Below are 14,555 nucleotides of genomic sequence, written 5' to 3'. Positions count from 1 at the left end.
TAATTATTTATTAGTAACACAGGAAAAAGGATAGGGTATGTACAGACACAGCCTTGACCAAGAGATTAAAGTATGTGTCAGTGTTAATGGGACACACTGAGATCTCACGAAAAAGGATGCAAGCAGAACAGAGCAATATTCTTTTTTATTTCCCTGCCAAATATGCACAGGCAGAATCTAAGCATGAGAAAGTCTCACAAACCCAAACCACAAACCTAAAGCGTGCTGCGTAAGCTGAAAGGGTCTGTAATTTAAAATGTTATGCAGATCATGACAGATGAAGAATTCTCAGGCATGACTCACTGTAGACTGAAGGAATCATTCACAAGTCAAGTTAGTGGGTGAACCACTCTGAATTGGGAGAAGTTCATTTTGAGAACAGCTGTTCAAAGTTAAAGGGGTTAGGAGGACTATATTGCAATGATGCATCAGTGGTAGTATCCTGAATCTAATGATCTTATTGTATTAGAAAACATGTTTGGGTTCCGATGCCATGGCGCACTAGGTTAATCCCCCCGCCTGCAGCGCTGGCATCCCTTATGGGTGCCGATTCTAGTCCTGGTTGCTCCTCTTCCAGCCCAGCCCTCTGCTGTGGCCTGGGATAGCAGTGGAGGATGGCCCAAGTGCTTGGTCCCCTGTGCCCGCATTGGGGACCAGGAAGAAACTCATGGCTCCTGGCTTTGGATCAGCATAGCACTGGCCGTTAAGGCCAGTTACGGCCATTTGGAGAATGAACAAACGGAAGGAAGACCTTTCTCTCTGTCTCTCTCACACTATCTGTAACTCTACTTGTCAAATAAATAAATTTTAAAAATCTTAAAAAAAAAAAAGAAAAAGAAATCATGTTTGTAGAAAATACACAACCACAGATCAGAGGTGAAGGATCATTGCGTTATTGGTTCATGATTGCTAGTTGTTTAACTGAAGGGGAAAGTTTGTACGAGCAACCTTTCTCTAAATTTGTGATTATTTGAAAGCATTTAAATTTGTGCAAGGATGTGCCTATGGGGGTTGCACAGTTGGAGATGTGGCTGATTCCTTATTTATCTATTTTCTTCCAGCTTTGAACTGCTCCTCCTGTGTTCTGCTTTGTGATTTGTGGTATAGGACCACATTTCTGCTTTGCCAATCAGCTTCTTGTGGGCTCCATCAAGAAGGGGCACACCAGACGTTTGCCAGCTCGAAGAGGAAGAAGGTACCCATTCATATGTCAGTCTGTGGTCTCTCTGTCTGTGTGCTTTCTGTGTACAGTTCCGTAAAATGCCGTGGGAGCACCATCTCCTCACCTAGGCAAGGCAGAGCCTCCTTTCGCTCACCCTCAGATGTCTATGAGTTCTATGGGGACATTTATCCTAACTTCTAAATTTTGCTGATTCTAACTCCTTTCCTTTGTTTCTCCCAGCCTCCTTGGGGTTGCCTTTTGCAGTTGTTACAATGAATATATTTAATTTTTTTTCTCTCTCTCAGCTAGTTAATTATTTGTTACCACTCAACATCATCTATTGGTTAAGCAATCTGTTAAATGATTTATTTTTTCTGATCCTGCTTCAATTTTCAACTGTCAATTACCAAAGTAAGTTGCTTAACAATATCAGAAAAGTGTCATAAGTATAAAGGGTGGGCAGATGTGCCACATCTTGAATGCAAATCTATCTGTTCCTTCATATTTGTTACCTTATCAGGGAAGTACCTGATACAAGAGGACTCAACTTTTGGTGTATACATAACTTTGATTTAATTTTTCTTTACATTCTTAATGACAATAAATGCTACAGAGGATAACTAGAAGAAAAAAAAAGATAAAGCAACCTCTGACAAAGTTAAATTAGGTGAAATATTGTGTATGTTTATCTTTTGAAGGTATGAATGCACCACACACAATGGAAGAGTTATTATTTGACACAGGATGTAGTTCACTTGGATTCCGCAAGGCTATGTTGAACACAAGGCAGTCACATTACCTTTATCTTGACCAGGAATAAGTCGTTCAACTTTAATCTTCCTAAAAGGAAAGAGAAAAACAATTTTAATGCTTAATACAAGAATCTTGTGCATAAAAATATGCCTGATGAAAGAGATTGGGACTGATGTTAAAGTGCAGTTGGTTTAGGACACCCATCATTTCTATAAGGGAAATAAAAATAAAGCATCAGACGGATACTTATCCTTCCCAAAGCATTATAACCGTAAAATTGCTGCAACAAACCAGGGCAGATTTAAAGGTGCTAAGTAAAAGAATACTGTAAAATTACCTGGACAAATAGAGAAATAACACACATGAATGACTTTTAATCTTCTGAAATACTAGTATCTAAGAGATTTTTTTCTCTTAGATAAGGGATATTTTCTCTGCAGTTTAATTAATAAGATAAGCATTCTTCCAAATCAAGATGAAAATATCAGTGTATATATGCAATGTATGATTATATTAGGGTACTTTTTTTTTAAGTTAAGGATTTGTATGTGGTTTCTTACCGAATAATTGTTGATAAACTAAATAATATTTGTATAGTGTGGCTCTATTTTAAGTTTTTTCTTCATTTTTCATTTTTTCATGTTTCCTGTATAAATAACAAACTAAATGAAAGAATGTTCATATTTTGAAACAGTTCATGTTTTTATATAGAACATTCACAGAGTTCTTAATGTATCCATTCTTAATCTTGTTAAAAAATCTTACCATAGCCCATCAGCATTCTTTGTAGATAACTTTTGACAAATACAATTTAAGAAAGAAATATACTTAATTAGATGTCAAGGGTTAATTACATATGAAGTAGTAATTTGAACAGACTTGTTCTTGGGTCATTGAATATATCCTGATTCAGTATTATTAAATCACTATTAAGTTTACACTTGATTAACAAACAGTGTATTTGCAGTGTAATTGCACATTTCTCTGTTCACATGAAATATGCAAAATAGAAACAGGCTACTTACTATTCCTAAATTTTCCTTTCTGGTTTTCTTATTTGGCTTAAATATTCACTGAGTTCTATATTACATGGTCAGAATATGGTGGCATTTATGAAAAAACACTACCTTTTGTCTCTTTAATTCAGCTTAAAATATGTTAATTAGGGAAATGCTTGTATGTAAATGAACTTCACTAAATAGTTTGTACAAGACCCAGATATTATTCTGTATGGGCAGAATTCCTTCATAGATATACATTCCTACTACAATAAATGTGTAGTGATTCCTCTTGTATTTGTTGTGTTTCTCCTTAGAGATTTTTCACATACAATATAATGCCTCTCACAGTTTTCTTTGTCACCTTGCAAATTTTTAGCATTAACATTTACATGTTTCTTTGTAAATTTTCACTGAACTGTTTTTTTTTTTTTTTAATTTAGCCCAAAAATCACTGCTGGTTCAGTTATCTACTTGAAGATGAAATATAGAACATAGTAACTTAGATTTGTAAGAATTTAACTCAGTTTTGCCTCCATATTTTTTTTGTTTGTTTGTTTTGCTTCCATAATTTGATGTGATAGTAGAAGAGAAAAAAATCCCTAAGGGCTAACTTTGGGTTAGTATATGCATTACTATTATTGCTTGATAATTAAAGGAGAATTCAACAGAAGTAGCATATATAACCTTTATCCTCATAAATACATAGCATTATCCAGTTATATTGGCACAGAATGTGTGCCTCTCTTAATTAAAAGTCATGTGATAAGAGAAATACAGCAAATACAACAAACATGGATTTAGGAAACTATTTTAGCCATTAGGATTGTGGAATAAAGAAGTTTGAGTAATTTATGGTTTTTGCATGAAAGAATTTAACTCAAGGTTGGATGTTGTTGTACAAGTGTTGGGTGTCCATGGGATGCCCTTATCCCAGATTGGGGGACCAGTGCCAACGTGTGAGCATATCCACTTCTCATCTAGCTCCCTGCTAATGCATGCTGGAAGGCAACGGGTGATGGCTCCATTTCTTGGGTCCCTACAGTACCCTTGGGACACCTGAATGGATTTCTTCGATCCTGGTTTAACCCTGGGCTATACATGGATTCTGTGGTCATTTATGAAGTGAACTACCTAATAGAAGATATCTCTTTTTCTCTGTCACTGTACTTTTCAAGTAGATGAAAATAAAGAAAAAAACAATTTACAAAAATGAGCTCAAAAATCTGTTTGGAAAACAAGACACAGTATCTTAGAGTAGGTGGTTGGAAAATATTTTATATAAAGGAATAATTAGTAAATATTTTAAGCTTTGCAGCCAAATGGTCTTTGTCACAACTATTCAGTTCTGATGTTGTATCATAAAAATAGTCTTGGGAAATAGATAAACAGGTGGTAACAGCTTTATTTTAATAAAGTTTTATTCACAAAATAGAACTGGAATTAATTATGTTAAGTGAAATTAGCCAGACACAGAAAAACAAATACCAGATGTTCTCTCTCTTTTGTGGAAACTAAATAAAAAGTAATCTCTAAGTAATAGAGAGAGGAGCAGTAATTACTAGAGGATAATTGTATAATGAAGTGGGGGGTGTGTTTAGGTAGGTTGGATGATGTTTACCAATGTACAGTTATGGAGGAGTAGTAAGTTCAGCTCTTCTGTGGAAAAATGACTATAGTTCACAACAATCTCTGTGTATTTTATGAAGAACTGGAAGAGAGGAGGCAGAAGTATCCACATAGAAAGAAACGATAAGGATCTTGAAATACTAATTACTTTTATTTGATCAGTATAAATTTTATACATATATTGCAATATCGCAGTTTATTCTGCATGCTAGTTAAAAAATAAGAAAAATTGCTTTTTTTTGAAATTGAGGTTTCTATTTGGACTATGAGTCATAGTTTGATACTCCTGCTTCAGGGCATAGAAAATTTTGGATATAATCATTTCATATAACAAATTTAAACACATATTTTATTATGTAAATTATTAACCTCTTAGATATTATACAAGAAATGTAAAATTTGTCCTCTGCATAAACATATTTTCTCTTAAAATTATATGAAATTGTTTTAGCTTGATGCTTCAGTGAGAAAAGAGGGCTCTCTAATAGCTAATTTCCTTAGAGAACCTAGCTTATTTCCACAACTGGTAAACTAAAAACTGTTCTACTGTATTACAGAGAGATAAATGTCTTCCTAGCAGGTTTATAGTGAGGATTAAAGAGATAAGATATTAAGGAACTAATGCAATGTCTGTCTATACTTGGCAATCCCTCAGGGTTGCCTTCTCTTTCAAGAGAGATAGCCTGTGGACCACAGAACAAGGGGAAGTTGTTTCCTACCAAGGAACAAACAGATGTGTGAACACTTTATTTTTATAGGGGATGAAAATTTTAGTATTACGTCTTTGAAAAAGGTAAGTATACACAAATCCCCATCATATATACATCTCATTTGTATTCCTTATTTATATTATTTTATTTCTTTCAAAGACCAATTCAACTAGTTTCCCATAGTTTATAGAAAAGAGAAGACTTTCAAACATCCATTGACAATGTTGATAGGATTTACATTTTGTTTTATAGCCTTAATTACATCCTAAACGTTTTGCAGTAAGGATAATTCTAAAACTAAAAACAAATTAACAAGATTTACATTATTATGAGTGTGTGAACAATTTTCAAAACAAAATAAAACAAGCTGCCAAAGAGTTTCTTCTCTTCAGACATAAAGATTCCACTACTTTGAAGCCATTGTTCTCCAAAACTTCTTATTTGGTGAATCTGAGCTTAATGCTTGCTTCACACATGAAACATAAATTCACAATAGAATTCTTCGCACTCATGCTATGAAAGCATTATTGTCCTTTTTTGTTGGAAAAAGAGCTACATGCCCTTGATTGTAGCAGCATTTTATACCATTTATTTATTTATTTATTTATCCCTTTTTATTGTTATTTAGTCAGAGACATAAAAACGAAAACCTCAGTGTAATTTAGCCACATAGCCACTAGTATAGTATAGTATAGTATAGTATAGTATAGTATAGTATAGAAGAACTGTACTAAAAATTGTGAATATCCAGTTTTTGGTCAGGAAGTAGAGAAGTTGCCACTGTCAGACATTCCTTGTGGAAATGTGCAGTCATATAATTACTTCAGAGCTCAGTTTGGTGGTTTTTTGAAAATTAAAACATAAACTTGATAAATGTCTCAGCTGCTTCACTCATAGGTATTTCTCAAAGGAATTGAAAATGTATGTGGGGCCGGCGCCGTGGCTCACTAGGCTAATCCTCTGCCTGCGGCGCCGGCACACCGGGTTCTAGTCCCGGTCGGGGCGCTGGATTCTGTCCCGGTTGCCCCTCCTCCAGGCCAGCTCTCTGCTGTGGCCAGGGAGTGCAGTGGAGGATGGCCCAAGTGCTTGGGTCCTGCACCCCATGGGAGACCAGGATAAGCACCTGGCTCCTGCCATCGGATCAGCGCAGTGCGCCGGCCGCGGCGGCCATTGGAGGGTGAACCAATGGCAAAGGAAGACCTTTCTCTGTCTCTCTCTCTCACTGTCCACTCTGCTTGTCAGAAAAAAAAATGTATGTGGACATAGACACAGAGAAAACAAAGAACAACCTTCTTTAATATTTTGGCAGCTTCATTGTTTACCAACAAAAGCTGGAAACAACCAAAAGATCCCTCCTTGGGTAATTCGTGCAATAAACATGCTGCATGAGCTGCGTGATACAAATGCTAGGAGAAACGAATCTCAAATCCATTAGGCTAAGTGAAAGAAGCCAGACACAAATTCAATTCTGGCGTCTAAAATTTTGTATACTGCCTTGTCATCTTTGATCTTCATAAGACCTCAAACTCTCAGTTGTAAATTTCCTTGCTCTTGCCTCAGATATGCCCCTGTCCAAAATGAAATGGTCCCATCCCAGCTAGTTACACCAACTGACCTCCAAGTGATGTTCAACTAACAGAGACTTCACTTACCTGCTAGCCTGCAGTGTCATTCAAGTCAGTCAATCTTCCCATAGGAATCAAGCGATCTTGCGCTTTGATTACTTCTTAGCCTGCTTCCCATAGCCATGCTTAGCCCAATCTGCCTCAGAATGCCCAGTGTCCCATTTCCCCTGGCTGGAAGTATCTGTAACTAATACATCACCGACAGTCTTGTCAGGTGTTGTTCATTCAGCTCCTGCATATATTTAGGTTAGAAGACTATCAGAACTCAAAGGATCACAGTTTTTTCCTAGGACTTGGGGGCTGGAATATACATATTCTGCAAACATACACAAAGGAATTACTCTTGGTTCTGTTATTCTCTGACCTGGGATAAACATCGTTGGGAAAAAAAAATGAGATGATGAGGGGCAAGGGCTAGAAGCTCCAGTAAAGCCACCATGGGAGTCTGATCTTGAGGGAGAGCTGGGGGAGACACATGGGAGTGCATTTCTAAGGAAAAATGAGCAAGATCTTTTATTTCCAGGGAGGGGTCTGTCTTAGTGTCACAGCCACACTCGGTCATAGAAAGGTGGCAGCCTGTGTGGTGTGCAGCAGCTGGCGACATCAGTCAGTCACAGGCTAATGTGGCGGATCAGAGCTGTCCATCCTCAGAGTCGCGACAGTTCCTTCCTGTTTTAACTGAAGGGGATGTCAGTAAGTGAGGGCACCAGACTGGCTACACTGTGCTGCTTTCATCGATATAAGAAATACTGACTTGAATGGAAAAGTTAACTAGACATGCTGTGATGCGACCAGGGCTTGTTTCACTGATAGGTTTTGGATTAGGCTGAGCAAATGTGATGCATCCATAGGTAGAGTCGAATTTGTTCCTTTCAAACAACTCTCTTTACTCTTTCTATTTGCTTTTGTTAAATTCTCTAGTAAAGTGTGAAATGCACATACAGATATATGTTATAACCTATATGTAGGAAGAAACTTGGAATTACATGACAGTTTTGCTCTCCAAGGTTTTATGAATCAGGCTTTCTTTTAAGAATGTAACCTTAGGGGGACTGGCATTATGGTGTAGCAGTTTGAGCTGTTGCCTGCAACACCCACATGGCACATGGACACCAATTTGTGTCCTGGCTGCTCCACTTCTGATCCATCTCCCTACAAATGAACCTGGCAAAGCAGCAAAACATAGCCCAAGTAGTTGGGACTCTGCTACACATGGGGGAGACCTGGATGAAGCTCCTGGCTCCTGGCTTCAGCCTGATCTAGCCCTGGCCATTGTGGCCATTTGAAGTGTGAACCAGCAGATGAAAGATCTCCCTCTCTCTCTTCCCTTCTATCTTTGCCTTTCAAAATTTTAAAAATTGACCTTGGGATTATAATATTACATTTTGAACATATTTTTAATTATTTTAACAAATACCTTGTTTAATAGTTGAACTATAAAATGGAAGCACCTTAGAAAAACACTTTGTAAATAAGAGATAAATTCAGGATATACTTTTGTCATCTTATTACATATTGTTGATCTCATTTTAAGAACTGTCCCAATATGGGTAGATGGGAAGGACTCAGTGGACGGAAGATTGTGGGGACTCCCACAGGAATCTCAAAAAGAGTCGCGCATCACCGCTTAACTGAAAAGGAGATGAACTGTGGAAACTCCACAGTAAAACATTGAGTTAAAAGTTACCACTAGCCACAAAATAAAAGTAAAGTGGAGTTATAAGTCAGGAGCTGAGGCAATGCCTAACGGCTGTTAGGGAGACACTCCTAATCGTATCAAGCAGACATCTCTGGTCAGTCAGATAACAGTGCGCTATGGACAATACCCTCCTACCCACGCTGACTGGACTGTTCAAACATAAGTAAGGCGGGAACAGTACTGACTGGACTGTTCAACTGCAAGCAAGAAGGAAACAGCATTGATTGGACAAGTCGGAGGATGGCCTGCTGGAGGACTGCCGGAAAATGAGAATAAAAAGGGAAGCCCTTACACCACTCTCCATCCTCTCGGGGATCATGGCCCAGTGTGTGTGAACCTCTGGATCTCCACACATCCAGGGCTGAACAGGCAGCCCGGTACTCTGCATGGAGCAGGTAGCAGCACAAGCCGACCTGCAGAGCTGTCCTAGAGCTGTAACCCCACCATCTGTGTGTGAGTGTGAGTGTGTGTGTGTGTGTGTGTGGGCCCAGTGCATGGGAACCCCTGGATCTCCTCGTGCTTGGAGCCGAAGAGCCAGCAGACTAGCTTTTGCTACGCAGCACAAAGCGACTATGGGATCAAAACTCCAGCAAACATGCCACCTCACTGCCTTGCCTGGAGTCCTTATCAGCCTGCTGCCAGAGTTGACCACAGAGCCGGACCAGGGCTCTCAGCAGGGGACATCTCCAACTTCTTGCCTTGCCCTCTGCCTGGGAACTTTGAGTCTACTCTCCAGAGGGACAGCCTCCCCAAGACTTCCTGCCTGTAAGTGACTGATCTGAGATCCGTCTCTGCTGAGACATGGAGGTCTGGACCTTGAACACTGACACTCTTTTTCGTGACCGTGATACAAGCCTTGAAAAGGCAGCTTTTACAAATAGTATTAGTCATGTGTAATATAATATAACTATGCTTTGACCGTATGTTTTGACCCTATGCAAGGTATCTGCAAATAATTCTGGAGACCTTGATGTACATATACTATTATAATTGGATAGCCCTCAAAATTACTTTAACACTGTATACTGTGATCTGTGGATTAATGAATAAGTTCAAGTAGTATTATTGATATTGATATTAATGGTATTGATTCCAGTAGCCCTCTAGTCATTAAGGAAATAGTGTTACTCTGATAGTTGATATTATAGTAAGTAAGTTGAGTAGAAGATAAGTAGTTATGTTAAGCTAAGTAGTTAAGTGGTGGTGTTAAGTTTATTGATAAGTGTATTAAATAGTATAGATTGATAAGTATATTGATACTGATAAGTGTATTGACCTCAATAAGCATGCTGGTGAGTAGTGTGATAAAAAAAAAAAAAAAAAAAAAAAAAAAAAAAAAAAAAAAAAAAAAAAAAAACCCTGGTGTGTGAGCAATAAAGTCTCTCATTGGAAAGACAGTCTTGTGTCCTGGTGCTCCTTTCTTCCCCGTGACTGACAAGTCATATGTCGCACTTGCTACTGTCAAGCTGCGTGACAGTAGGTGCTTGCGACAAAGATCTCTATGTGTGTCTCTGTTTCTCGAGTCAAATGAATTAAAAATAAAATATTTTTAAATACTACCATTTTAAACACTGTTTTATAGTTTCACCTAAAGGATATTCCTATTTATCATCCAGAAATATTTTATAAATATTTAATTTGAAAATTTTTATATTCCCCTTAGGAACTTAACAAAAAATAGAGTACAAATATTTTTCAGAAAATCAGAAAGAATTACTATTTTTTGACAGGCAGAGTTAGACAGTGAGAGAGAGAGAGACAGAAATTTCTTCCTTTTTCCTTTGGTTCACCCACTAAGTGGCCGCTACGCCAGCGCGTTGCGGCCAGCACGCTGCACAGACCTGAAGCCAGGAGCCAGGTGCATCTCCTGGTCTCCCATGTGGGTGCAGCGCCCAAAGACCTCGGCCATCCTCCACTACACTCCCGGGCCACAGCAGAGAGCTGGACTGGAAGAGGAGCAACCGGGACAGGACCTGCGCCCCGACTGTGACTAGAACCCAGGGTGCTGGCACCGCAGATGGAGGATTAGCCTAGTGAGCTGTGGCACCAGCCATGAGTTATTTTTAAATTAAGTGAATTGATTGTGATTTCTGTTTAAATTCTGTTTAAAGATGTATTTATTTGAAAGAGTGGGAGAGAGGGAGAGGAAGGGAAGTAGGGGTGAGGGAGAGGGGAAGGAAGAGAGAGAGAGAAAGAGAGAGAGAGGATCTTACATCCTCTGGTTCACTCCTTGGATGGCTGCAATGCCCAGAGTTGTGCCCAGCCATAGACAGGAGTCAGGAGCCAGGACTTTCTTCCAGATCTCCAATGTGGGTAGCAGGGACACAACTTGGGCCATCTTCCCCTGCTTTTTTCAAGCCATTAGCAGGGAGTTGAATCAGAACTGGAGCATCCAAGGCATGAATCAGCGTTCATGTGGGATGCCTGAGTCTCAGGCCGTGGCTTTACCAGCTATTAAAGTCGACCCCAAAATCTGTAACTTTATGTGGTGGAGTATTCATAAATCTGTTAATAAAACAAATCATATAGATGACTAGGAATTATTACTCCAGTGAAAAATATATTTTTAAAAAACACTCTGTTTAACTGGTGAAATGCAAATTTGAAAGCACATTGTCTCCTCCCCGCTACCCCTCCCCCCCCTGCAATACACACACTTTTGCCCTAGAAGATACTGTAAAAGTCCATGGAAACATGAATTTAAAAAAGAAATTGATTTTGGTGAAAAAATTAAAATCTATGCATAGTATTTTCCTAATGCACATATCCACAGACTTCTAAAAGATCTTGTATGTGTGTGTGTGTGTGTGTTTCATTTAAAGGAAGAAAACCTTTAGATGCTTCTCATGAGAAAGTAAAAAGCTACTTTGTTGTAAAGCTCAGTTCTGGATTTAACTGCTTATCTCCTTTCTGTGAACATGGGGAGCTCTTGGGAAGTTTATCTGCTGTCTCCGAGCCTCATTTCCCTCATCTGTGAATGAAGATTATACTGTGACCCACACTGTAGATCTGTTAGAGGATGAAGGGTAGTTCTGGAAACACTGCTAGCTTTAGTAAACATTGACATTCATTTTTGTCATATTCCTTTTGGTGTAGCTTTTTAAATTGGAGAATTTCCTTATATTATATGTCAGTGTAATAATTATGTATAAATTATGTATGAAGGTAACAACAGATAAGTATATTGAAAGACTGGGAGATGTATAAAATCATTGACACAGATGGACAATTTACACAGTCCACATATGGCCACTCTCACTTCAGTATTGTATAATATTAGATCTTTAGAGTAGATGTTATACTGGTGGACAAATATTAATAACATAGAGGTGTAGAGCACTCGTTCAGTTTACACAGATTTACCACACTTTGTGCAGACACGGAATTCATAAAAAGTGTCTAAATCCAATATACTTTCACATTCACTTCCATTATACGATCACAGATGTCAAATGTATTCCCACGGGAAAAAGTGTATTGACTGCAAGAAATCATAAAGCTCTCAAATTTAACACGGCTGCAAAACTTCAGAAATCTCATGTTTAACCTAGATAAGACTTCTAGGTAACCTCTTTGCAGCAATTTCATGAGAATTGACAGTGAGCGAAAATTGCAGCTGCTGGAATTTTTTTCTTAAACTTTGTTCTAAGAATACACTGCCTGAAGATTCCTTTGTTTTCCCAGCAGGGCTGCAAGAGCAAAGTCGGTTAGGTTAAAAGATATATTAATCTCTATAATTATATAATTGTATGTAGATCATATGATATATGCTATGTATAGGTTATATAAAATACAGACATTATAAAATATATATTATAACATCTCATTGATATGAGATATGTGCATGAGATAATATATTACATATAGATTATTAACAATATATAATAAACATTTTAGAATGTATAGAGTTGTGTGATCTATGCTGTTACATATTATATGACTATATTATGTATGATATATGATCTACATATAGATTATACTATAGATTAATATCTGTCTTAATATTAACTATTAATTGCATATATGATTAATGTATTTATAAATGTATTCATATTAACATACATACATAGCATAAATGTGATTATCTATCTATATCTATATTTAGAGAGGGAAAGCAGAAGGAATAAAACAAATGAGAAAATCTAACATCAGCAAGATAATCCAGGTAGGCAAGAAAGAAGACTTTAGTATTTCAACAAAGGCTCACTATAGCCTTGTGTCGGGAGGAGACACAATAGCCGGTACTGTGAATATTCCAGGATGCATTTCATTTAAATACACTTTGTCGCTGTGCAAGTTGTGTTATTATATTTTTTATTTAATGTAATAACTTTAGGAAATAATATACTGTCAATATGTTTTTCTTTTTTTTTTTTATTTGACAGGTAGAGTTATAGACAGAGAGAGAGAGAGAAAGGTCTCCCTTCCATTGGTTCACCCCACAAATGGCCACTAAGGCCAGCGCTGCGCCAATCCAAAGCCAGGAGCCAGGTGCTTCTTCCTGGTCTCCCATGCGGGTGCAGGGGCCCAAGTACTTGGGCCCTCCTCCACTGCCTTCCCGGGCCACAGCAGAGAGCTGGACTGGAAGAGGAGCAACCGGGACTAGAATCCGGCACCCATATGGGATGCTAGCACCACAGGCAGAGGATTAAGCAAGTGAGCCACGGTGCCGGCCCCTGTCAATATGTTTTTCAAGAGAAATTTTGTTGATGTCTAAAAATGATTATAGATGTGGATACATGGCATAAATAGCAGCAATGACAAGAGTTGAGAGGGGGATTTGGAATAGTATGCTATAATATATATTATAAGTCATTTGCATTGCAAATGAAGCAGTGTAGTATTGATTGAAGGTGCGTGCAGATTAGATAAAAATGCGTATTTTAGGGGTTGGCATTATGGGATAATGGTTAAGCTGCTGCCTACAACACCAGCCTCCTATAATTGGACCAGTTTGAGTCTTGGCTGCTCCACTTCCAATCAAACTCCCTGCCAGTGCATCTGGAAATGCAGTCGAAGATGGTTCAAGTCCATGGGCCTCTGCACCCACATGGGAGGCCAAATGTAGTTCTAGGCTCGCAGCTTTGGACAGGCCCAGCCCTGACCTTTGCAGCCATTTACAGTGTAAACTAGCAGGTGGAAGTGTCTCTGTCTCTCTGTCTTCTCTCTGTAATTAACTCTGCTTTTCAAATAAGTAAAGAAGTCTATAAAAATGCATATTTCAGTTTCCTGGACAACACCTGGAACAACTGAAAAAAATAAATTTTAACAGCACTTAAGAGAATGATTAATTTGAACTCATAACATTTTTAATTAAAACCAGAACACATAGAAAAACAGGGAATAAAATAGAATGAGTTCAATGGATAGGTAACAGTTAAAAACAGTAATAACCTAACTAAATCAATAATTGCTTTAAATGAGAATTGTTAAATACACTAATAAGAAACAAAGATTTTTAGAGTTAATTAAAAACAACCAATTACAAAAGAAACTCATTTTAAATATAAACATATAAACATTGAAGTTAAAAGTAAAGAAGTGCTGACTTATATGAGAGTCTGGGTGAAAAAGAGAAATTAAATCAAATTTTGAAGGCAATGAAAATGCAATATTTATAGGATGAAGTAAAAACAGGACCCACAGGGATCTTTGTGACATTAAATGTATATATTAGGGCAAAATACATATATTTGAAAAGGCAAAAGGGACAGTGTCATTAATGTAGGCTTACCCAGTGGAATCCAGAGAAAAGGACAAACACTTAAGCCTAGGTGAGTGGATACATTTGGTGCCATCCTCACACTATATAATATTATTTAGTGGTAATAAAAATAATGAAGTTCATAAGGTGTGAAAGCATGTGGTAGACGCTTAGATGGATAGCGCTAACTGGAAAAAAAAAAAACCAATCTGAAAAACCTACTAAATGTGTCATTCCAACCGTGTGACACTCTGGGGAAGGTCAAGACCAGAGAC

At 37.9% G+C, this 14,555-nt stretch overlaps 1 long non-coding RNA gene across 1 annotated transcript in view; it reads right to left on the bottom strand.

Annotated features, from left to right (window-relative positions):
- Positions 1-1,835: 1,835 nt before the first annotated feature.
- The window catches only part of LOC103349540 (uncharacterized), a 71,604-nt gene continuing 58,884 nt past the window's right edge, over positions 1,836-14,555 (bottom strand). The window contains exon 4 of the long non-coding RNA XR_011382100.1: positions 1,836-2,002. This is a non-coding gene — a long non-coding RNA (uncharacterized lncRNA). The remainder of the gene's footprint in view (positions 2,003-14,555) is intronic.

This window comes from Oryctolagus cuniculus, chromosome 14 (genome assembly GCF_964237555.1).
Source record: "Oryctolagus cuniculus chromosome 14, mOryCun1.1, whole genome shotgun sequence".
Lineage (NCBI taxonomy): Eukaryota > Metazoa > Chordata > Mammalia > Lagomorpha > Leporidae > Oryctolagus > Oryctolagus cuniculus.
This window is presented reverse-complemented; position numbering and strand designations above follow the sequence as displayed.